Below are 23719 nucleotides of genomic sequence, written 5' to 3' on the forward strand. Positions count from 1 at the left end.
AGACATTTTCTCACTACTCACTCTCAAGGTCACAAGTTCGAGCTAAACTAAAGAAGCTTTTCTAGCTAAATCGTTGAAATAATGCTCAAGAGAGCTCGAAGGTGGTTTTTGATTCAAGTCATGATAAGTAATCTTATATCCAAGAGAAAGTACCATTGTCACTTTCAGCACAAAAATCGAGAAAAAAGGGTAAATTGTTTTCATTTCCCAAAACTTTAAATCTCATGTCCAAACTTTAAAAGGCAAAGTGCATGCACATTATCCAAACTAATGGAGTTAAAAACTCATTTAAAACTCATTTTCATAAAAAATATCAAAGTTAAGGTTCCAAGGTTCAAGTATGAAACTAGTGAAATTCACCAAGAATTATTCTAGTCAAAAAGCTCCTTTTTTGCAGTTTAAACTCACAGAAACTGAGGCATAAAACTAGGGTTTGAAGTTCATTTTTCAAGTATAAAATAAGGTCTCATTAACCAAGAAAGTGGAACAACCAAGAAAATGCGTTAAGAGAGGTTTAACCTTCGGAAATCAAGATTTGAAATGAAAGTTTAAAGTTCCAAAGGAACCATGTATTCAACCATGAAATTACACCTAAAACAGTCCAAAAATTGCAAAGGAAGGTGGAAAGTTCTTAAAAGAACAATTTGGTTGAAAATAGAAAATTTCCAGTTTAGAGTGATACTACTTGGAAAAATCGTATCTCGAGTTTCTTAAGTCCAAAAATTGAAAACTTTATACCGTTGGAAACTAGGTTCGAAGTACTAAAAGTTCCCAGAAGATACTTTTACAAGGTTTGTAAGGATCGAAGACAACCTATGAGAGGGGGGTGAATTAGGTGGTTTAAAAACTGGTCAAGCTATGAGTCACTTTTTGAGAACTTGCCCTCTTTTTCTAAAGGATCACACAATGGAGTAACTGATGAGAAAGAACAAGTGCTTGGGAGTAGAAGAGATAAACAATTTATATTGCAAGACAGTAAGTAAAAGGATAGAATAGCAAACCAAGTTTCAAACTCCACTTGAGTTTGAAAATCACTTTATATAGCAAGCCTCTTCAAGTTGATCAACTTACAATCAATCTCTTGTGTACAAAGGAAGGATCACTTCCTCCTCGCCCCAAGCCGCACTTGGTCAAGCAAAGAAGTTTTACTATCATTCGGATAACCCTTACAAAGTTACACTATTGAAGAAATTGAAACACACTTGAAAAGCTTATCGAAAATTACATATCTAAGAGTACAAATTTTCTTTAAAGAGTATTCTCACACTTGAATCACTCAAGATCTGATGTAGTCTCAATGTGCAAAAGTTGTTTGAAGTGGTTGACTTTGTTCTTTTTATAAGAGACCAAAAAATTCCTCAATTAATGCTACCAAAGAATAGAAGGCAGCTGAAGAGTCAGCTAGTCGTTGGTGGTGTCGGACGTCCAGTAGGCTAGTTTTCTGCGTCCGAACACAGGCAGTGTGAATTCAAGAAGTTTTCTTGAAATATTTAGGACATCTGATACCTCCAAAATATGCGTCCAAAGGCATGATGTAAAACTGGGAATTCTTCTTCAATTCTTTCGGACGTCCGGTACACAGGTGTTGTGCGTCCGATCGAGGTCAGTGAGCTTAGAGGACTTGGCTTATCATCTTCGGATGTCCGAGGGTGGGTTCTTCATGCGTCCGAAGTTACTCAATGGTTGTCGGACGGCCGATGCAGTCTTTTTGTGCGTCCGACAGCTATTTCAGCATATGTTAGCCTTTCAACCTGTTTTGCTTCGATTCTGAAATGGTCTAATAAGAGAATATTAGTAACATCCATTTGTTTTGTAATCATCAAAAGTCACGGACTGAGATTGTGAGGACTTGTAAAATCCCCTATATTTTTCTTAAAATCCCCTTTTATTTGGAATTTATTACTTTAGAATAGCCTTGCTACTCATTTACCCCACAATAAGTGCAAATAAACATAGAATCAAGGGTTTTTGCTTTCGTTTTCAAGTTATCGTAAATTAGGGTTTTTACGCCTTTTCGTCGGTACGGAGTGTGTATCAAATTTAGTGATTAAGAGTGAGTTGTAGATGATATTACGTATGTGATTGGAAGTGATAATAATAAGTTAGTGAATCATAAGTTAAAACCCTAGTACACGCGATTTAGGAAAATCGGCTTGAACCGACGGGTATCGTTCACTACCGATTGAACACACCATTTGACCACCACTTCATTAACTTAATCTCATTGTTAGTTAAGCCAAAATATCAGCCCTTAATCAGCATATGATGGCCGAAAATTTTGACTAGAAAAACCAAGGAAAAGAAGAAAATTTCAAGATCAAATCTTGTGTGGACACTTGGAGACCATCCAACTATCTTTGATCAAATTCAAGTCCAAGCTTCTTATCTTTCTTGGACTTCATTCTTTTCCCATTTTTCTTCCATGGTGGCCGACTCTTGAGGGAGCAAACAAGAGAGAAGAAACTTCATTTTCATCTTAGAGTTTAGCTTAGTTTGAGTGAAAATCAAGAATCCAAACCGGTTAATCTCTTCTTTGGGCACTTGGAAAGCTTGGGGTGCTAAAAGTTTTACAAGGAGAGGTGGTTGATTTCTTTTGCAAGCATCTTAGTGAGGTATCATGGCTGTCCATCTTAGTTCTTCCCCTTCATCTTGCTTAAGTTTATGTAGCAACTTGTATTCTTGGCTTATGATAGCTATTTAAGTAATTTTGATGATTATGGTGGCTTTTTGAACTAGGGTTTGAGTTGTTCAATGGTGTTTCTTGTTGTTTATATATCATATGATGATGATAAGCTTGTATAGGAAGTTGAAGAAGTGGTTCAAGTTAGAAATGTGAAGTTTATACCTTGAATGCATTAAATTCTAGATTTAAGGATTGAAACTGCTCTGTTCTGACCAGTTTTATTCGTGTATGTTAGAGGCTGAATTGGGATTATCTTAAAACATGAAAGTTGTAGGAAATGATGTCATATAGCTTTCTGTAAAATTTCAACTCAATCTGAGTACTGTATCATGTGAAATGACAAAAATACCCTTGACTGCCATAGGTATAGTTTTGCGGACAGTTTTGACATTTCATCATTCTGGCTGTGTTTTTTCACCTTGATCCATATCAAATTAGCCTTTGGCCAAAACATGAAAATTTTATCCCTATGTTTCAGCTTTCCAACGCATCTGAAGACGCCTCAAACGGCAATGTGTAGCCTGAGTTATTGTTATTTGAATTCAGTACTGACAACCGTACTGACAAAGACATTCTGGTTCTGTAATCTATACTTTCGACCTGGATCAATTATGAACTGGATTGAGTTATCTTCATGAAAGTTGTAGCCCTTTGTCTTAGGTTCGAAACGGTATAAAGTTCACACCAATAAGATAAACATAACTCTAGTTGTGACCAAAATGTTATAACATGTCGAATCTGCCATTTAGTCTTTTGCCTTCAAAACTTGATTTCCGATTGGATTATTATACTTGTGTTGTACTTGGATGATTTTTAGCCTATTGAATGGCTATTGTGATGAGATTATTTGTATGTGTTTTGGGGCTGAATTAAGAAAAACAATGAAGCCATAAATGGCTGGAAAATAGGTAAACACAAAGGGCGTGCTGCCCAAATTTTCACTCGAAAGTTAGGTAGATATACTCACGACTTGAGTAAGGGTTTGAGGACGAATCGAACTTGAATCGTCTAGGGTATTCAAGTCTTGTTTCATAGAGGTCTATATGTTAGCATTCGGCCGAAACTTTTACCCTTGGCAAAATGAAATTTACGACTAATAGAAATACGTTTTCTCTATTTCTTCGATTCAAATGGTATTTCAAAGTATAATTGCTTCAAAGTTTCAAAGTTTTAAGAGCGAGCATGAATTTTTCGGAATTTGATAAGTATCTTGAATACTATTTAAACGAGTTGCATTTACTTGATTTTCTTGAAGCGAACTCCTATGTTTCGAACTCCAGAGAGTTTTACATTCGCAAATGATATTTTATCGCAGATTTGGACGCCAACCAAGGAGTTCGACCTGAACGTGACGTTTGAGAGGCACTAGACCTTTGGTGAGTGCTTCCAAATACCTGATTGAACTGGACCCTTGTTTTCAATACTTGATCAATGTGATTTAATGATATGTAATTTGTTTAATCGGGCAAGAGTGTACTTTATCGCACTTGCCCTAATATGATATATACTTGATTATTGTTGCAATGGATTTGATATATTTGTGTATAAGGTGCGCACTTCCGGGAATTCCAGAAACCCTGTGGCGAGTTATTCGAGTCAAGCCGGCAAGGGTTTGGTCGATTGGGTAACGAACCCTGAGTCCGTTGTTTTGTCAAATGGAGTGATATCTCCTCGACTAATCGGTATACTCGAGTATTACCACTAGTGTTTATTGAGGATTTTGGGCCCAGTAGGGGGTTTGGATGGTGGACGGAGAATAGTTTAAGTGGTGCTCTACTGGATTGGTTACTTACTTAAAAGTTGACGGAGTGTCAACTATTACTTGATCAAGCTTTGGTGATGCAATGGGAATTTGGCTCCTGAGAGCCATCCGTATCCTTATACTTTGGAATGATTAGTACTTATCGTGTTATTGTTTCGTTTTAAAAGAAAAACTTTACATTCGCTCTTTTTGAGATTTGCTACTTGAAGTGTCATTGCTCACTTTTATGAAATTTTCATGCTCATTACTTTGCTACATTGAAACTTGTACTTATAAACAATGGTCAATTTGCTATTTGGAACCTCACTAGGCTTTTAGCTCATTCCACACCATTTGTTTTCCTTACAGGGGGTACGACCGAGGCATGGGACTGGTACAGACTAGCTGTGAGAACCCGAAATTTTCTTATTTTATTTAATTTTACTGGCTTAATTAATTATTTACTCACACGTTTTCTCCGAATATTTTATTTCAACCTTTTATTGCTCAAATACATGGAATTATGGCTCACATGTATTTTAAAAATGACTTGATTCCAAAAGTTATTATTTTGAAAGCTCGTTAAGTGAGAATAGTGACTACGTGTTTGAAGATAATAACCGATTTGAGAGTACAATAAGTTTGGAAAATTGGAGACTTGTACATTAGCCTTGAAATAGGTATTTTTATGTTTAAATGCTCAAGTGATAGTCAGTTATACTATCACTATAAGAAATTCTTGAAAAATTCATTTTATCGCGCACAAATCGGAAGTACGCGTTTTCACGCGCGCGATTAATTAAGGGATTTTAGACCTTTATTTTTAGACTATTAAGAGTGAATAATAATAGTATGAATGAAAGTGCATTAGAGGTTTAGTGCATAAGTGAAATAAAGCCGAGAGGAAACGAGCACGAAACACGCGCGTGCGGGTGGGGAAAAGAGTTGACCTTTGAATCAATGTGTGTGGACTCGCAAATTTCTTATATTTTTCTCAAAAATGCCTTTTATTTGGAAATTATTATTTATTAAAACCCTCCTACCCAAATCATTCCACAATGAGTGAAAATAAACCTAGAAAGTAGGGTTTCACTTTTGGTTTCAAGATTGGAGCAAAATTAGGGTTTTCGCGATTTTTCGCCGGATGAATTTTCGGTACGGAGCAGGGATCAAATTTGGTGATTAAAAGTGAATTTTAAGTGAGAAATAATATGTGATTAGGAGCAATGATATAAGGTTAGTGAATGGGAAGTAAAAACCCTAGTACGTGTGTTTTTAAGAAAAACGGCGCGAACCGACGGGTACCGCGCACTACCGTTTGAACGCACCACTTGACCACCACTTTCTTACCATACAAGCTCATTAATATTTGAGCGAAATATCTCCTAATTTACAGCTAAGCTTGACCGAAATTAAGGGCTGAAAATACAAGAGAGAAAAAGAAAATTTTACTTGGTAAGGGTTGTGACAAGTGTCACACCATTAGGGGCCATTGACCAAGACAATTGTTCAACCTTCTTATCCCCCAAATTGCTCCATACTCCTTCATTTTTCTGCTGAAGAGCCGAGAGAGAGAGAGGGAAAGAACAAGAGAAAAACTTCTTCATTTCTTCTTGAATCTAGCAACCAAGGGAGGAAACAAAGAAACTAAACCGATTAAAGGCACCCTTGAGTGTTTATTTAGTGAGCTATTGGTGAAATTTTGAAGGGGAAAGCTAGGGTTGCTCTTGGTAGACACTACGCAAGGTAAGGATGATGATTTCCCCAAATTTTACTCTTAATCTTGTTTAAATTAGCTTAGCTTCTCAATATTGTGATGAATGACGGTTATTATCATGTTTTGGGTAGTTTTTCCTTTTGTTACATGAATTAGGGTTTGATTAATTTCTGCTTAAAATTGTTGTATGGTTGATAGATGTTGTACATAAGATTATATAAGGGGCTTTGGTAGAGTTTGGAACAAGGAATTGAAGAGAGTTTCATTGGAAACCAAAAATTTCAGATTTCTGGAATTTCCTAATTCAGTTCTGCCCGGTTTTCGAACTCATATTTAGAGGCCAAATTAGGCTTGACCTAAAATATGAAAGTTGTATAGAATGGTATTTTATAGGTGCCTACAAAATTTCAACTCAATCGGAGCTATGTAGCTTGTGAAAAGATGAAAATACCCTCGCTGTTCTAGGGTACATTCCAGAGTTCCGCGTGGACAGTTTAGTCTATTTGGTTGTGTTTATTCACTATAATCCGTTGGGATTTATCCTTTTAACAAAACATTAAAGTTTTATTATTCTATCTTATCTTTTAAACGCCTCCAAGAACACCTTAATCGGACCTTGGTAACCTGAGATATGACCATTCCAGTGCAGTGCGGTTAAATAGCCGACTAGTTGGATTCTGGTTCTGTAAATTGAGGATTTGACTAGGTTGCATTGGAAACTAGACTAAGTTATCTTCATGAACATTGTAGCCCTGTGTCTTAGCTTCGAAACGGTATAATTTTTACCTTAATCCGATAAGCGTAGCCTCGGATGTGTTATTTCCGCAACCACACGTCAAATCTGTCTTTTGCTAGGTTACATTTCCGCACTCGTTATCACTTTGATTTTTGTTCTTATGATGTTATGAGCCTATGGAACGGCTAATTACCTGAATCTATGATATGTATGACTTTGGGATTGGTTGAGGAAAAATAATGAAGCCTAAATGGCTGGAAAATTAGGTAAACACAAAGGGCATGCTGCCCAAATTTACGTTTGAGGACTAGAAAACTATACTTGCAACTTGAGTAAAGATTGAAAGTGATTATCACTTGAACTATCGAGAACCTTTGCTACTTTGTTTATCAAGGGTTATACGTTAGGACTTGGCCGAACTTGTACTCTTAGGAAAACGATATGAATCACTATGAAACCGTTTTACTTGCACTTTTGACTCAAAAGTCATCTCCAAGCAAACATGTTATCAAATTTTTCAGTTTGAAAAGCGAGCAACTATTTCACGACTATTTCTCAAGTGAATTTCAATTTCTTGATTCCTATTGAACGAAACTCTTAAGTTTTGAACCTTAGTTGATTTTTAAAGTTCTCAAGTTAAGTTTTATCGCAGATTTGGACTCCAAACCCGGAGTACCACCCAGACACGAGCACTAGAGGCACTATTTTGGTGAGTGCTTCCAAATATCTGATTGAACTCGATATTTGCCATTTATCTTTGATCAACGTGAATACGTGATATATATGTGATTTGATAGAGCAAGGGTGTACTTTATCGCACTTGCCCTATCCAAATTTGTTCTTGTTTATCGACTTTACTTGACTTGCTCTACATGTACATGAATCATATTTTGCCTGGAATTCCAGAAACCCTGAGGCTAGTTAATCGAGTCGAGCCGGCAAGGGCCTGGTCGATTAGATAACAAACCCTGGGTCACTAGTAAGGTCGAGTGGAGTGTTATCTCCTCGGCAATTTGGTATACTCGAGTATTACCACCCGTGTTTCGTGTGGCGTGCGGGTCCGGAGAAGGGGGTTGATTGGTGGACGGAGACTGGCGAGAAGTGGAGTTTTCTTTCTGGACTAGTTATTACTTGAAAGTTGACGGAGTGTCAACTACTATTTGATCAAGTTGGGATGGAGCCGAGACATGAGCAACTGTATCCTTACTTGTGAACATGATTCACACATTTCTTGACTACTTGAAGTATTATCTCTTTACTTGAACTTGTTTGCTCGCTATTTCACTATTACCTTGTTAATATCTTCTTTGCTGGACAATTTAATATCTGGAACATCACTGAGTTTTGGCTCACCCTATTAGTTTTGTTTTCCTTATAGGGGTACGAGTGACGCGTGAGACGTGTAAAGGCTAGCGTAGTCTAGTCGTTTGACTTTTGACTTTTGTCTTGTGCTCGCGCTATTCCTCGAATAGAATGTTTTGTATTCGATTTGTATACGCTTTGAACTAGTTTGGTATATTGAGACCTTGTACCTTGAATTGTATCAATGTAAATTATAAGTTTGAATTGTGGATGTTATTTATGGTTCATGGATGTACGCACGCGATTCGTTTTAGATAGTGAGTGAGTCCTGGCGAGAGCTGGGCAGGCGGTCCGCCAAACCCTCTGGTACGCCTTAGGGGGAGGCGGGGTCGTCACACAATGAGAGCCACACATTTTAGTTTCTCATGGGAGCATCACACTAGATTAAAACCCTCCACATGTTTACCTCAATTGGTGCCTCTTTTGCTCCCATTTCAGCGTGCAACAACAAGGGAAAAGAACCAAACTTGCTCATCAAATTTCTTCTCCAAATCTTCATCAATCCTTCACCATTTCACCTCAAATTTTAACCACACTTAGCTAACCACTTGGAGACCACATCAAGCTAAGAAAGGAGGTTGCTCTCACGATTTTACTTTGGCTAAGGAGGACCGAAAATTTCTGCTTAGTTCATCAAGAGAGGTAATAGATGATCAACCTTGAAATTCTTGGTTTATGGAAGTAGTATTGCACTTATAAGTTTGTATTTCCATGTGGGAAGCTTTATTTATGTTGGATTTTGGTGTGTGGGCTCTATGAACTCCCACTATGGTTGGATGGACTGATTTGTTATGTTTTGATGATATTAATGTTGGTTTAGTGCTTAATTTAGTGGAATAATGTTGTGTTGTTGGTGGAAACTCAAAGGGGAGAGAAGGTGAAAATTTTCCATTTCTGCCCCTGTGTTGTCCGTGACCTTTAGACTATTTTTTGTGGTTCTAATGACTTGGTTATGATGTATATATGTTGTGTGGGTTGTGTAGAAAGTTTCATCAAAAAATAACGTGATATGGTTGGCCAAATGATGTGTTTTCGGAAATCAGCAAAACTGGAAAATTTTCCTGTAACTGCTCTGGCAGTGTTCTTGTTTTGGCTATAACTTTTTACTCCGATGTCAAAATCGAGTACCGTTTGTGGCACTGGAAACTAAACATTTCTAGCTTTCCAATGGTATAAAATTCATATTCTGGTTCCACCTGAGTCGTCCATACCAATAGTTTAAACATGACTGTCCTGTTTCACGTCTACACTGGGAGCTCTGTTTTGAGCAGCGAATTGATGCTCAAATGTGAGCTAGTTGTAGACAAATTTTGAAAACGATTTCTTCTAAGAAATTGGTACCTTATGAATCTAGTTTTCAATGCCACCAACTACGTCCAATTCTGAGTTGAATTGAGTGATTTGTGGCCGTATTTCAAAACTGACTTCTTGAAGGAAAACCCTCCTTTTGGGCAGAATTGTTACTAAACTTGATTGAGACTTGTTAATTCGAGATTCTTGTTGTTAATCACCTACCAAACCTATCTTGGAATGTTTATTAGACCTTTTCTACACCAATGAACCATGTTTGAGGAATTTCCTAGGCCAAATGCTTGAAAACGGAAAAACGGAAGTCCGAGGCAAATTTGCCTTGGAACTTCTTGGGACTTTAGTGGTTTCGTTAACCAACTTCCCGAATGAATTTTCCTATGAAATTTGGCAGAGGAATGGCCCTTATATGGTAGTGTAATACTAATAATTTTGGTGCCATTCTGAGTCCATTTCGATACTCGAACAAAATCCCAAAATTGGTACTTTAAACCTGGAAATTTCATAATTGTCTAAAATTTTCAGCAACTTTGAGCTACTATGTCTTGGTACTCAGAACTCCAATTCTTGTTCCGTTTATTTTGTCTTAAACTTGGATTGCAACTCTAATAGAGTTCCAAATTTCAGAGGTTAGTTCAAATCAAGTGAATTTTGTCGAATTTTCAAAATTGGCCAAAAATCGACCTAAACCTGTCTCAAGTGCACCAAAACAGCAACTTTGAGCTAAATTTTGAGTACTTTCCATTTGGAATCATGGAAAAGTGTATTCTAGGAACTTTTAGTACTTTGGAAGTGGTTTCCAACAGTACCAAAGTTTCCAATTTTGGACTCATAGAGAGTGAGATCTGATTTTTCAAAGTTTGCTTGCCGAATCTGAAATTTCCGAACTTAAAGGAAATTGAGGGTTTCAAACTCTCCATTTTCCTCCGATATTGCTAGACCGTTTTACACTTGATTTCAAAGGCAAAAATCAGATTTCGCTTGTGTTTTTGAAACCCACTTCCGAGCCTCGATTATAAATAATTAAGGTTCAATTCATGAATTCTCCTTAAGATTGTACACTAGTACAACTTTCTTTGATAAGTAGGGGTCTAAGTGATAGTGTATAATAATTGATGGTTATTTGCTCAGGCGCTCAAGGAGACCTTCAAGAGGAACTCGAAGTGGATGCCTAAACACTTGTTTGAGTACTTACTCACTTGTTTTGAATAGGTGAGTGTTCCATATAGGAGTACGTAATTTGAATAAGTCTATGACATGCTTATCCCATAGTCATTAAGTGTTAAGTGCTACATGTTAAGTATTTACCACACTCATGTATATCTAAGTAAGGTATACTTGAATTACTAGATATGAAATGCTTGAAGAGCATATTTACTTGACTACTTGAACTACTCGATATGAAATGCTTGAAGAGTATATTTTCGTGACTACTTGAATTACTCGACATGAAATACTTGAATTGTGTATTCACGTGATGTGTTTAAATGATTAATTATGCTATGGCTGCATAAGTCGGCTGGAGTGAACCTCTTCGACTCTTAAGTGGTAAAGTGAGAAACGGCCAATGGCGGCCTATTAAAATGACTAATGTCTACCAATTAACCGTGATTACTACCGTTAACCGTCAGCCGTTAACCGTTTACCGTAATTACTTACCGTTTTCCTATCTACTTGATTACCTGGTACTTGATTACCGTAAATTACATGTTCACATGAAATTATCAAATGTTACTTACGTGTTTATGTGTTAATTGTTGCTAGTAATTGCTCATATGAAATTGTCCACCATTTTAAGGCGAGTGTGTACTTTATCTCACTCGACCTACCAAAAGAATAAATTTTTACCGTTCGCCAAGTTATTTGATTACTTGTGCATGTTGTAAGTTCTAAGCTGAACTTGGGACCTGCCCTTGGTTACTGACCTACTCGAGCCAGGACTGGGCTCGGTCGGGTAGGTTGGAACCCTGGGCCACCGTTTCGGTATACTCGAGTACTACCACTGGAGGGATAAGGTGATGGCCAGATAAACCGAGGGGTTCCGGAAGTTATAAGGTGCAGATGACCGACATGGTTCCACTGGAACACCGTATCCTTCAATGTGTGTTTATTTTGCATAGAAATAACTATTTCGTGCAAATGTGCCAACGTGCAAATCTTGACTCATACCTGTGACATGCTCAAATTACTTGTACCATGATAATTGTCTCATGTTAATGTGTCATACCTGTGATATGGTCAAAGTACTCGTATAATGATAATTGTCTCATGCTCATGAGCCAACGTGCAACCCCGAACCATACATGTGGTATGTTCAATTACTTGATTTATTAGAACTGCTAGAGTGTCTTGGAACCTCACTGGGCTGTGTAGCTCATCCCATGTTTTTGTTCTCTTTAACAGGGTTCGAGACCAAGAGTGCTCGTGAATAGTACTAGATAGCTTTCTTTTGAAAATTTTAAGTTGTATTATAGCGGATGGTTATAGTACATATTCCGTTGGGTTGTACTTAAACTTGAAAGCTAAATAATTGTAAGTGTGAAATATTTTGGAGTACTTTAATTATGTATTGAAGTTATTTGAAGTATTCCGAGTTTTGAATTGTGGATTGTACCGAGTCCTGGCGAGAGTTGGGCAGGCATCCCGCGGATACCCTTTGGTTCGCCTTAGGGAGAAGTGGGGGCGTCACACTAGCGTAGTCTAGTTTATGAATTTTGTAATTGTACTCGCACTAGTCGCTCGATTAGCGTTGAATGTATTTAGAACTCCAATCTTTTGATGTATTTGGGATTGTATGGATGGTTGAGATAGAAATGAATGTATTTGTATGTCCCAAACCTGGGAACTGTTATTTCGTTTATTATTGAGGTTGCACCCTATTTTTTTTTTATGTGAGTGAGTGAATCCTGACGAGAGTTGGGAAGACGACTCACTAAACCCTAGGGTACGCCCTAGGGGGAGGTAAGGCCGTCACAGAGATAAACAAGGTTCCAAATAGAAAGCATTCATTTTTCATCTCAAAGTTGCTGATTCAAGAAAGCAAAACAGAACCAGCCTTGGTGTTCAGCGATGTTTGGAAATTCGGCAAAATTCACAGAAAGTAAATCAGTCACTGAAATTTGTAACACAATAAGAGTCCCATACAAAGTTTCAAACACAATAAGTGGTACTAAATTCGGAGTTTTGAGTAACAAGATATAACAATTTGAAGTCGGTTGATTTTTGTAATCTAATCAGTGAATTTCCAGATTGAAAGAGTAATCTTTGGGGCATTATTTGAGCATCAAAATGGCATTGAAATTACACCAAATTTGGTAAATTTAAACTTATATATATGGGCTACTTTTCTGGTAAAAACTCGTACGAAAAGGCAGTTAACAAAATGACCAAAGTTTGGGAAATTTTCAAAGCTAATCTGTCAACTCGACCCCTTTCTTTCTTTTTCAAAAGTTTGGTACAGTGAAATCAGCCCCAACTCGCTCCATTTTTTGAGACAAAGGTTCCAGAAACATTTAATGAGCAATTGACAGGTAATTGACATCAAAATTTTCAAAACGAAACATCCCAAAACAAACCTGACCATTCGATCAGCAAGAAGGGAAAAAATTTCCAGTTTCCAGTTTTGTTGCACTTTAGAAATCAGACCACATCTCACTCAATACAAGCTCAAATTAAGAATGGTTTATGGCGTTGGAAACTAAGTTCAAAATGCTACAATTAATCAGAAGGAATCATTTTAAAAATCATTTCACAAGTGAGAGAAATTCGAGCCACAAAATGCAGCTTCTCAGTTCCTCTCGAATAGACAGTCACAGCAGGACAACCAACTTTGCCGAATCACTACGGTTAACTCAAGACGAATTAGCAAGTGATTTTTATACCGTTAGAAAGCTATGAATGTCTAGTTTCGAATGCCACAAACAACACTCAATTTTGACTTTTGTACAAAGAGTTACGTTCAAACAAATAGCTACTGTTTGGACATCTTGATCATGAATTCTAGATTTCTTCCATTTTCAAAAACCCTAGTTTTGAGCAACCAATTGAAATGATTTTTGGAAGGCACATTCCACACACAATATGAACATATATCACTCAATTTCGCAATCAAATAACGATCAAAATTTTGAAATACAAGCAAGATAACAACAGGATAGTTTCAGCCATCACACATCTCACAAATTTCTCAACTTTCTCTCCATTTTCCAACCGTAAACCTTTCATATAACACATAAACAACATCAACCAACCAGCAATTTGTGAGGACTTGAAAAATCCCTTATATTTTTCTTAAAAATTCCCTTTAATATGGAATTTCTTACTTTATAATAGCCTTACTACTCATTCACCCCACAATAAGTGCAAATAAACATAGAATCAAGGGATTTTCATTTCGTTTTCTCGTTATCGTAAATTAGGATTTTTACGCCTTTTTCGTAGTGTGATTATTCGGTATGGAGTGTGTATCAAATTTAGTGATTAAAAGTGAGTTTTAGATGATATTAAGTGTGTGATTAGAAGTGATAATAATAAGTTAGTGAATTATAAGTTAAAACCCTAGTATACGCGATTTAAGGAAAATCGGCTTGAACCGACGGGTATCGTTCACTACCGATTGAACACACCACTTGACCACCACTTTCTTACCATAAAATATCATTGATATTAGTGCAAAATATCACCCCCTTAATCAGCTCTTGTTGGCCGAAAATATTGACTAGAAAAACCAAGGAAAAGAAAAAATTTTGAAAGTTAATCTCATGGTGACAAGTGGCGGCCATCCCAAGGTTGTTGACCAACCATTTTCTTTCATATTTATCACCAAAAATCACTTCAATTGCTCCTTATTTCTGCCATTTCAGCGGTGACATTGAGGCAGAAAACAAGAGGAAGAAAACTCCATTTTCATCTTGAGTTTAGCTCATTTGAGTGAAGAATCAAGAAATCTAAACCGATTAACTTCTAAATTGGGAGCTTAGGAAGCTTGGAGTGCTAAAGTTTTGGGAAGTAAAGGTGAAGAATATCTCTTGCAAGATCTTAGTGAGGTAGTATGGCTACTCATCCTATTTCTTTCCCGTAATCTTGCTTAAGTTGTGTAGCAACTTAGATTCTTGATTAACGATAGTTATTCTAGTAGTTTTGATAATTGTGGTGGTGGATTTGTGAGCTAGGGTTTTGAATTGCTCAATTGTATATCTTATTGTTTAGATGGCATATGGTGTCTATAATCTTGTATAGGAGGTTGAAGTAGTGGTTCAAGCTAGAAATGTGAAGTTTACACCTTAAATTCATTAAATTCCAGATTTGAGTTCTTACACTGCCCTGTTCTGACCAGTTCCATTCCATTCGGCCATGATGGAGGCTGAATTGGGCTTAGATCAAAACATGAAAGTTGTAGGAAATGATGTTTTATAGCTGCCTATAAAATATCAGCTCAATTAGAGCATAGTAGCATATGAAATGATGAAAATACCCTTGACTGCCATAGGTAGAGTTCTGTGGACAGTTTTGACATTTCATCATTCTAACCTCATTTTTTTCACCTTGATCCGTATTAAATTAGCATTTGGTCAAAACACAATATTTTTAGTGCTATGTTTTAGCTTTCCAACGCATCTGAAAACGTCTCAATCGGACTTTTTTAGCCTGAGTTATTGTCATGTGAACACAGTGCTATTAACCAGCCTGATGGTGAAATTCTGGTTCTGTAATTTGTAAATTTGACCCAGATACACTATGAACTTGGTTGAGTTGTCTTCATCAAAGTTGTAGCCCTTTGGCTTAGCTTCGAAACGGTATAAATGTTACCCCAATCTGATAAGTGTAGGTTCAGTTGTGACCAATACGCTAAGAGACGTCAAACCTGTCTTTTTATTCTATGTTTCAAACCTTAGTTCCGGTCACTTTTCTAGCTTGGTTTTGTAATTGTATGACTTTGAGCCTATTGAACGGCTATTGTAATGATATTATCTATGTGTGACTTTGGGACTAATTGAGGAAAAGAATGAAATCATAAATGGCTGGAAAATAGGTAAATACAAAGGGCGTGCTGCCCAAATTTTCACTCGAGGGCTAGATAGATGTACTCGTGACTCGAGTAAGGGTTTGAGGATGAAACTAAATTGAATCATCTGAGGTATTCAAGTCTTCTTTAATAGAGGCTTATAAGTTGGAATTCAGCCGAAACTTGTGCCCTTGGAAAAATGAAATTTACAACTAATAGAAATACAATTTCTTCGTTTCTTCGACTCAAATAGTATTTCAAAGTATAATTGCTACCAAGTCTCACAGTTTGAATAGCGAGCAAGTGTTTTATGAATATTCTCCAAATGAATTTGAATTATTTGATTCTTGTTAATCGAAACGTTTAAGTTTCGAACCTTAATCGATTTTCAAAGTTCCTAAACAATATTTTATCGCAGATTTGGACTCCAAACCAGAAGTACTACCTAGACGTGATCAGTAGAAGCACTACATTTTGGTGAGTGCTTTCAAATACCGAATTGAACTTGACATTTGTGTTTAATACTTGACCAATGTGATTACATGATATATGAGTGGATTGATAGGGCAAGAGTGTGACGGCTCCACCTCCCCCTAAGGCGAACCAGAGGGTTCGCGGACCGCCTGCCCAACTCTCGCCAGGATTCAGTCGTTCACTACAGTCCTCAAATAAATTACAATATAAATCTCAAATATTACATCCAATTCTCCAATAATTACATGTCATAAGCGAAGCGGAAACAATTCTAAATAAGCCATCCAGTCACGTGAATAAGTACTACAAGTCCTTCCTTCGCCTTGAGCCCTGTGGAGGGGAATAAAATATTTTTGGGGTGAGCTAGAAGCTCAGTGAATAACCAGTAAAATCAGTAATCAAATCGGTTTCACAATAGTTCATTTGAATGATGTCATATATCAAACGACAAGTCAAGAAACAATTACAACATTTACAAGAAACCATACATGAAAAGGATACGTTCATTCGTTCTCCTGTCATTCTCCTTTCCTTCATTCATTTGAAAATACATTTTTCATTTATCAATAAAACCCTCGTTCGTTCGTTCGTTCATTCAACCTTTCCTGGACATCGGCCAGGCTCCACCAACCTCTACCAACCTACAAGGTAATACTCGAGTATACCAAACGTTCACCCAGGTCACCATATCGCCCGACCGAGTCCGCTTCTGGCTCGAGTCGATCGGTAACAAGGGGCAATGGCCAGTTCAGCTACAAGGCTTACATTCATGCACAAGTAACATTTCAATCGTTCCATCTTTGAAAATTTTACATTTATCGAGGTCGAGTGCAATAAAGTACACACTCGCCTAGAAAACTCGTTTTGAAATCATTGAAAGCACTAAACACATTTTCAAACAATACTACAAGTCATGAAGTCAAGAAAATATAACAAACAAGGAACACTCACATGCAAGCATACATGATATGCAAGAAAACAGTTCAAAAGTAAATAATGCAAGAAAATAGTTCAAAAGTAAATAATGCAAGAAAATAATTCAAAAGTAAATTTGGAAACAGTTTAGGGTCACTCACCTCCACGGCTCAGAAATTATCCATCATATAACATTGCCTTGCTCAAATCCAAGTCTTTGATCACAAACTCAATGCAATCAAGTCCTTTCAAAGCTCGGACAGCACTTCCACTAAATTTGCTAACTTTTCCAGCCATCATGGCTTCATTATTTCCTCGGCCAGTCCCAAAGTCACACAAATAAGTTCATTCAATAGCCGTTCAGTAAGCTCCAAGTAGTACAAGTACAATTCAAGCTAGGGAAAAGTCCGGAAATGAAAGTTGAGCTCAAAACCAGAAAAACAGTTTTTGACATCATTTTACGGTTTTGGTACCAATGGCACTACGATTATCGGATGAAGGTGCAAGACCCACCGTTTCGAAGCTAAGAGATAGGGGTACAATATTTCAGAAGGTCATTCAGCCCAGTTTCGAGTGTAACTAGGTCAAAAATGCAAGATACTACACCAGAACCGCAAAAATAGGTTCACAGAACGCATTCGGGTGTAAACATCATAAATCAGCCTACCTAAGTCCAAATCCAGTAATTACAAAGCCATCCGAAAGCCAAGAAACAGGGATACAATTCATGAGAAGGCCTCAACAACTAATTGCTGGTCTCCGGCGGGCAAGATTCGGCTCTGCGATTGCTGGAAGACCTACTCCTACCCCGATAGGGTAGTACTGGCCGTGGACGATGAGCGGAGACGATTGGGTAGCGCCAATCGTAGGTGCCAGGCGGAGATAAAACGTCTCCAGGCAGCTCTCCGAGTACACAGTGCTAGGATCCGAGAGCTTGAGACTTCGGTTCTGGAGGAGCAGGAGCAGACTAATGCCATCAGGGAGCAGGCTCAGGTGGCCACTGGTCGCCTTGTTCGGATAGTTGGAGATGTGAGAGACCGGACCGACCATATTCTGACCAAGTGCGGGGCTCTGGTAGATGATGTGGCACAGGACTTGGTCGAAGAGGGTCAAGGTCCTGCGGCCCCTGACGAGCCTGAAGAGGATACCGAGGAGGATCCAGAGGAGGAGCTGGCTACAACTGCCGAGTCGGTTAGGTCGGCATCTAACTAGACCTCTACTTAGGGTTTGAGGGATTTTTGTGAGGTGGTTAGGGACATAGTGGGATGACACGTCACTTTTGGTTTTGGAATTTGACGTGTTAAGCTTGATGTATATAGTGCTTATTTTGTTCTATGTCCCTTGGCTAGTGTGCGCCTTTGACTTGATTAGGTTGGCATGTATAGTACTTTTTAACTTGTTGTGTGACTTATTTTGCTATGTATATAAAGGCAATGTTTATTTTGAATGTGTCTTACTACCCCTGTTTTATGATTTGAAAACGTTTTATTGAGCCATACCTTATTTTGTTTATATTTATATAGTTGGTTAGTCAAGAATCATGGAAGGTAGAAGAAGTCAGGATCAGGGAGCTACTCGAGGGCATGGCTCTAATCGTGGGCGGGGGGGTTGACAGGCACAGGAACCGGTGCAAGAACCGAGGAGGGAAAGAGGTGAAACAGCTGAGCCACAACCTGGACCCCGAGCGGAAGGGGGGGATCAGGTAGCCACGGCAATTCAACAAATGACAAATATCCTTGCCCGTCTGGTAGAGCAACAGGGTCAAACCCCTGTGAATCAACCTAGGGATCATGATATGGGGCAAGATAGAGCCCTAGAGAGATTTCAAAAATTTTATCCTCCTAAGTTCTTGGGAGGACCGGACCCTGAGGTAGCGGAGAGGTGGTTAGAAACAATGATCAATATCTTCGCTGCTTTAAACTATGCGGAGGAGAGACATGTGCAGTTTGCTACCTTCCAGTTTGAGGGTCTAGCCAGAATTTGGTGGAATGTAGTTAAAGCTAAGTGGGAGAAAGAGGGAACCGCATGGACCTGGTTCAATTTCGTGCGAGAGTTTAACGAAAAATACCTCCCACCTATCATCCAGGAGAAGAGAGAGGATGATTTTATTAAGCTCCGTCAGGGAATTTTAAGTGTATCTGAGTACGAGACCCAGTTTACGAAGTTGTCCAAATTTGCTCCTGAATTGATAGTTACGGAGCAAAGGAGGATACGGAGATTTGTGCAGGGCCTTAATGTAGAATTACAGGAGGCTTTGACGGCGGCCCAAATCAACACTTTTATGGAGGTTTTGGAAAAGGCTCAGAGAATAGAAATCGCTAGGGCACAAGTAAGGAATTTCCATGCCAAACGGAGAGGTGCGCCTGGTGGAAGTCAAGGGCCGGCACAGAGTGATTGAAACTTGCCTCCCTCTAAAATCGATCGTGGAACTGGAGGTGAAAGGTTTACAGGTACACCCAGGGGAGGTACTCCGAGTGGAGCCCAAAGTGGAAGGGGACCCCAAAGTGGTAGGGGACAAGGGAGAGGCCTTCCACAAGGAGGCCAGACATCCGTCCCTCGAGTATCATGTTGGTATTGTGGGAAGTCAAACCATACCGAGGACAATTGCTGGAGAAAAGTTCAAAAATGTTTAAGGTGTGGAAGTACGGAGCATCAAATTGATAACTGCCCCACTTATCAGTGATGCACAGTCGGCTGGCCAAGCGAACCCAAAACCGACCAATGTAGGAGGGGTCAGGTCGAGGGTGCCAGCCAAAGTGTACTCTTTGGACCAGCGATCGGTACCTGAGCCGACGGAGGTAGTGGAAGGTACGATTCCTGTTTTCCATCGTTTAGCCAAAATTTTGATAGACCCTGGTGCCACCCATTCTTTTGTTAGCCCCACCTTTATGCTTGGAATTGATGTGAAAGCTGAAAGATTACCATATGACTTAGAAGTAAGAACACCTACGGGTAATCAAATTTTGGTTGCGAATGAGGTGTATAGAAACTGCGAGATTTGGGTTGGTGAGCGGAAATTAGTGGTTGACCTCATAAGTCTAACTATTAAGGGGTACAATGTTATCCTAAGCATGGATTGGCTAGCTCATTATCATGCTCGGGTAGATTGTAGGATGAAAGTGGTCGAGTTTTGCATACCGGGTGAGGCAACTTTAAAGCTAGACGTGAGAGGTATGTTAGCCTCGTCTGCGCTCATTTCGGGGATAAGAGCTAGGAAATTGCTTAGTCATGGGGCACGGGGTACCTAACTTTTCTGGTTAACACCCCACGAGAAAAGATTAAGTTAGAAGAGATACCGGTGATCAATGAATATCTCGACGTGTTCCCGGAGGAGTTGGCGTCATTGCCACCCGAAAGAGAGATTGAATTTAAGGTTGATTTAGCACCTGGAACTACACCCATTTCAAAAATCCCTTATCGAATGGCACCCGCTGAACTTAAGGAGTTAAAAGTGCAACTGCAAGACCTGTTAGAATAGGGATTCATACATGAGAGCGAGTCACCATGGGGTGCTCCAGTGCTATTTGTCAAAAAGAAGGACGGGAGTTTAAGGTTATGCATTGATTATCGAGGATTGAATGCAGTAACCGTTAAGAATAAATATCCTTTGCCCCACATCGATGAGTTGTTTGATCAATTATAAGGGGTTGCGGTGTTCTCTAAGTTGGATCTTCGACAAGGGTATTATCAATTGAGAATTAGAAAGGAGGATGTGCCATAAACGGCCTTTAACACTCGATATGGGCATTTCGAGTTTGCAGTAATGCCTTTTGGCTTAACCAATGCCCCAGCGGCATTCATGGACCTAATGCATCGAGTGTTTAAACTCTACTTGGATAAGTTCGTGGTGGTGTTTATTGATGATATTCTAGTGTATTCGAAGACAAGGGAGGAGCATGAACAACACTTAAGAATAGTATTACAAACCCTAAGAGAGCAACAGTTGTTTGCTAAATTTAGTAAGTGTGAATTTTGGTTAGAGAAAGTGGCGTTCCTACGCCATATAATTTCAAAGGATGGACTTACTGTGGATCCGGCCAAAGTGGGACCGGTAACTAAATGGAAACGGCCAGAGAATCCTACTGAAGTACGAAGCTTTTTGGATCTAGCGGGGTATTACCGCCGATTTATAAAGAATTTCTCGAGAATTGCAGGACCCCTAACGAACTTAACAAAGAAACAAGGAAAGTATATTTGGGATGCTAAGTACGAGAGTGGTTTCCAAGAACTTAAGAAGCAATTAACCATGGCTCCAGTGTTAGCTTTGCCCAATGGGAAGGATAGCTATGCGGTTTATACCGATGCTTCGAGAGAGGGGTTAGGGTGTGTTTTGATGCAAAATAGGAATGTGATTGCCTACGCATCTCAGAAGTTAAAGCCTCATGAGCAAAACTATCCAACCCATGACTTAGAGCTTGCGACAGTTGTTTTTACTTTGAAGAAATGGCGGCATTATTTGTACGGGGTGACATTTGAGGTATATACCGACCATAAGAGCCTTAAGTACTTATTCTCTCAGAAAGAGCTCAATCTAAGACAACGTCTGTGGGTTGAGTTCTTAGAAGACTATGATTGTACCATTAATTACCATCCCAGAAAGGCCAACGTTGTAGCAGATGCTCTAAGTCGAAAGGCTCAACTAGGAAGTTCAATGGTAGGAGAGTGGAGCTTGCTGGAGGATGTATGCGAATGGAACCCTCGTCTGGAGCCACGAAAAGTTATTTTTGAAAATATTGAGGTGAAGTCGACACTGTTGAATCGGATTAAAGAGGGCCAAATAAAAGAACCAATGGTACAGAAGTGGATGGAAAGGGTGAAGAAGGGAGAATTGCCTGATTTTAACCTAGGTCCTGATGGAATTTTAAGATTCCGAAATCGAGTCATTGTATCTAGGGATGAAGAATTAAAGAGGGAGATTTTAGAGGAATCTCACCGTTCTACGTATACGGTGCATCTAGGTAGTGGTAAAATGTACCAGGATCTCAAGAGTTTGTATTGGTGGGATAATATGAAGGCGGAGATTGCCCAGTTTGTACAAAAGTGCCTTACATGTCAACAAGTGAAAGCTGAACATCAAAAACCGTCGGGTCTATTACAGCCTCTAGAGATCCCTGAATGGAAGTGGGAGCACATAACGATGGATTTCGTATCAAGGTTACCACGAACTCAAAAAGGTCATGATGCGATCTGGGTGATAGTAGACCGGTTGACTAAGACCGCACATTTCTTGCCAGTTAATATGAAATATTCTTTGGAAAAACTTGCCAAACACTATATGGATGAAGTGGTGAGGCTACATGGGGTACCAGTGAGTATCGTATCCAATAGAGACCCCAGGTTTGTGCCTCGATTCTGGCAAAAGTTGCAAGAGACTCTAGGAACTAAGTTGAACTATAGTATAGCGTATCATCCTCAAACTGATGGACAATCTGAGAGAATCATTCAAACTCTTGAAGATATGCTGAGAGCCTGTATTGTAGATTTTGGAGGGAGTTGGAGCCAGTATTTAACCCTGGTTGAGTTCGCGTATAACAATAGTTACCACTCGTCTATTCAAATGGCCCCATATGAAACATTGTATGGATGAAGGTGTCGATCACCAATCCATTGGGATGAGGTAGGAGAGAGAAAGATTATAGATCCGGCTACAATACCATGGGTTGAGGAAGCCTACGAAAGAGTAAAGGTGATTCGTCAAAGGCTTCAAACGGCCCAAAGCCGACAAAGAGCTATGCCGATCATCGGAGGAAGGATTTGGAGTTTGAGATAGGAGATAAGGTATTTCTTAGGGTTACTCCATTGAAAGGGAAGATTAAAAGAGAAAAAGGGAAAAAAGTTGCAACCGAGGTACATAGGACCCTTTAATATACTCCAGCGAATAGGAAAGGTGGCTTGTCGACTTGAGTTACCAGCTAGTTTGTCTCGGATCCATGACGTTTTTCATGTTTCTTTGCTTAAGAAATATCATCCGGATCCGACTCACATTTTGGCCCCAGAATATATTGAATTGAACGAGTCTTTAGCCTATGAGGAACGACACATTCGAATACTGGATAGGAAGGTGAAAGACTTGAGAAACAAGCAAATTCCACTAGTCAAGGTTCTATGGAAACACCATGAAGTGGAGGAAGCAACCTGGGAGCTAGAGAAGGACATGCGAGAGAAGTATCTAGACCTATTTACAACTAAAGGTATGAATTTCGAGATCGAAATTCTCTTAAGGAGGAGAGAGTGTAAGGACTTGAAAAATCCCTTATATTTTTCTTAAAAATTCCCTTTAATTTGGAATTTATTACTTTATAATAGCCTTACTACTCATTCACCCCACAATAAGTGCAAATAAACATAGAATCAAGGGTTTTTCATTTCGTTTTCTCGTTATCGTAAATTAGGATTTTTACGCCTTTTCGTAGTGTGATTATTCGGTACGGAGTGTGTATCAAATTTAGTGATTAAAAGTGAGTTTTAGATGATATTAAGTGTGTGATTAGAAGTGATAATAATAAGTTAGTGAATTATAAGTTAAAACCCTAGTATACGCGGTTTAAGGAAAATCAGCTTGAACCGACGGGTATCGTTCACTACCGATTGAACACACCACTTGACCACCACTTTCTTACCATAAAATATCATTAATATTAGTTCAAAATATCAGCCTCTTAATTTGCTCTTGTTGGCCGAAAATATTGACTAGAAAAACCAAGGAAAAGAAAACATTTTGAAAGTTAATCTCATGGTGACAAGTGGCGGCCATCCCAAGGTTGTTGACCAACCAATTT

The sequence above is a fragment of the Coffea arabica genome, chromosome 10e, assembly GCF_036785885.1.
Source record: "Coffea arabica cultivar ET-39 chromosome 10e, Coffea Arabica ET-39 HiFi, whole genome shotgun sequence".
Classification (NCBI taxonomy): domain Eukaryota; kingdom Viridiplantae; phylum Streptophyta; class Magnoliopsida; order Gentianales; family Rubiaceae; genus Coffea; species Coffea arabica.